This window comes from Frankliniella occidentalis, unplaced genomic scaffold (genome assembly GCF_000697945.3).
Source record: "Frankliniella occidentalis isolate FOCC.00 unplaced genomic scaffold, Focc_3.1 Scaffold8, whole genome shotgun sequence".
Lineage (NCBI taxonomy): Eukaryota > Metazoa > Arthropoda > Insecta > Thysanoptera > Thripidae > Frankliniella > Frankliniella occidentalis.
In genome coordinates, this window is record NW_026267138.1 from 2382687 (window position 1) to 2385677 (window position 2991).

At 56.1% G+C, this 2991-nt stretch overlaps 1 protein-coding gene across 6 annotated transcripts in view; it reads right to left on the bottom strand.

Moving 5' to 3' along the window:
* Nucleotides 1–2991, bottom strand: part of LOC113213577 (CUGBP Elav-like family member 2) — a 275917-nt gene that overhangs the window by 186562 nt on the left and 86364 nt on the right. The gene's annotated exons all lie outside the window — the stretch shown is intronic.

Here is a 2991-nt window from a genome sequence, read left to right on the forward strand (position 1 = left end):
ACATTATGGGAGTGGACCACAGGGGGGAAAAAGAAAAGTGCGCACTCAGAGCGACGTGCGAATCGAGGGCGTGGCGCGGCGTGGCAGGGCGGGGCGCGGCGGGGAGCAGCGGCGTGGCGCAGGGGCGCAACACACCCTAACGAGAATGAACGAACAGATATAACGCCATCGTGTCTCCGCTGCGCCCACCCACCCCACCGGAAGTCTGCTCTCGAGCCACGCGCTCTAACAAACGGAACTCTAGATGGAAAGCGCTTCCGGCCGGCCCGGCGTACAGCTACGCGCAGCGGGTTGCCTACCCCGCACTCCACAGGGGCGCTGCCGTGATCGCTCATCATGGAGCGACGACACTGATAACGAGTAACTGTCAACAATATAAACTTTTTATTTTTACTAAAATTGTTAAGCTACTACCACAGGTATGTGCTATTGTACTGTAGGTTATGAAAGAAATTATATACAATTTTAAAACTTTTTTCCACTATTACTTAACGTTTTCAAAGTATAAAAATTACGGCACTATGTAAACGAGTAGTAATAGCAGGGAAAAGTTTCGTAATACTAAAGAATTTCTTATTACAGCACACAGCACAGCACAAAACTTCAGAAGTTACGAAGTTACGAAGCAAATTTTCTAGGAAAGGTTTAGAGTTGACTGAATGTGCGTACTCTTTGCCGGCCTGTGCGCCAGCTTCGCGAGCGCGGCGCTAAACACAGTCCAGTTATTGCACCCCCCCCCCCTCTCTCACCCCTCACGAAACAGAAGTCATCCCCGCGAGTCGGGCGGCGGCGCGCCGGAATCTACATAATTTAGCGCTCAAATTAAGCAAGCTGAATTAGCACCCCGAGCTGTGCAGTCCAGCGGGGCTCATCTCGCAGGGCGGGGGGCGACGTGCGCGCAGCAGGCGTGCTATGTCCTGTCGCAGGAGAGGCCCCTCTTTGCGCGAAATGCACTCTACTTTCTCTCTCTCTATCTCTCTATCTCTCTCTCTCTCTCTCGCTCTCTCTTTCTCCCCCCCCCTCCCTCTCTCTCTCTCCTCTCTCGCTCGCTCAAACACTCCCAGCTCGCGAAGCTGTCGTCACATTCTCACGCACGCGATTCAGAAATACCATATAAAAAGAAACGGAAGGGGGAAAAACCAAGACGTCAGCTTCTCCTAGCCGAACTGTATAGCGCAGGTATCCAGGGCGCGGATGCGGTGGGGGATGACGTTTTGACGCGGCGTTGATGGGCGGAAGGAGCCAATTAAAGTCGCGAGCAGGGAAAACAAGCCTGCGGGAGATGAATCTGAGGAGGCGGGGCGAGCTAGAGGCACGCGGACGAGGGGGCAGTAGCGAGGCAGAAGAGAGCGAGGGGGCTGCTGGCTGATCACTCGACAAAGTAAACAAAACAGACGCCGTCGTATCAAAACGGCGATGAATGCGACTGAAATTGGGGCATTTGGTATTGTGCTTTCAAATAAAACGTAATAAATATATGGCACTAAAAGAAACAGTTGTAGTGATACGTTCTACACTAGTAACACAAATGTAGAAAGTTGCACACCAAATGATGTGCAGTATCAAGTGTGCAAAAACAAAACACTTCATGATGTCAAACTGAACTAGACGTCAATTGGCGTGCAATCATTACACGTTTTGTTTACGTTTTGATAACTAGTGTTCAATATTTGCAAAATCATCAGGTACACTAAGGTGTGCAATATTTGCACACTTGTTTTACCAGTGTACAAAACGTGTGCACGCTTTTTTTCCAGAGTTCCTGTTTTCTGCGGGGCGGAGGGGGGTGCTTTAAAACAAATAAAATATGTACCCGTGACAGTCGGCCGTCAGGCGGGCGCGGTATGTGAGTCCGGATCCCTCGTCACCCCGCAGCGCTGCCGAGCCGCGCCCCGCTCTCCACACAGCTCGGCGACAGCGGCGGGAGGGCGCCAGGCTAAATGGCGCTAGAAATAACCGTGACAAACGCCCGGCAGCGCGCGAGGCGAGGCGGAGCGCGGTCCGGCCTCTGGCCAGGGGGGGGCGGCAGGAACCACGGGGCCAAATCAAACAAGACAGCCGCCGTCCTCGTTAAGATATTGATGCAGTAAGTTGGAGCCGGCCGTCGGTCCGTGGCGTCCGTCCAGAGCTCCATCAATGCAGCGGGGACGGCCTTGATTACACGCCGGCCGCTGCCAACTCGACTTCAAAGGCGCGCTAGGCCGGGCACCGGGCGGCCAACGCCTCGGCACGGGACGAGACACCCTCGCCTCACCCACAACCCACCCCGCCCCGCCCCGCCGCTGCACCAGCCACCGCGCCGGGGTAACTTCCGCAGCCACCCCCGCGAGAGGCAGGCTCGGCTTACGCGGCGCGATGACTGCGCGCGCCTCCGTGTTCTGTACAATGGGAGGCATTGATTGCTAAGGCAGAAAGAGCAAGAGAGTCCGGGGAGAGGTAGCGGACAGGCACGGTGGAGAGAGAGGGAGGGAGAGAGGGAGCGGTGGGGGCAGCGAGAGACAGAGAGATGTAGAGAGAGAAGCTCAAAAGTAGAATAGGGAGGGCGGTGCGCAGAGTAAGTTTGCGGGCAATGCCATGCCAGCCGGGCTCAAGCCCGGGGCACGGAGCGCCCCCACCCCGCCCCGCCCCGCCACACAGCGCATTATCACAGCCCGAATCACTCGCCCCGCCCCGCCCGGCCCCGCCCGGCCCAGCCCGGCCCATCCGCCATCCCACAAAACTTTTCCAGTAATCGTGCGGCTTCATTCACAAGTCGCATCCCCGTCCCCCAGGCCGCGCAGCACACAGCGAAAAAAATAAAATAGATATATAGGAAAAGGGGAAGAGTCGTAGGGGCAGGGGGCCACGAGGAAAATACACGCAGCCAGACGCCACGGCGGCAGAGAAACGGTCGAGGAAAAAAAATGTCTCGAGCAGCAGGACACGGTATGTTTAGGGGAATACTCGCGCACCGCCTGCAGGAGTAATTCACCAGCCACGTGGTGGCTCCTC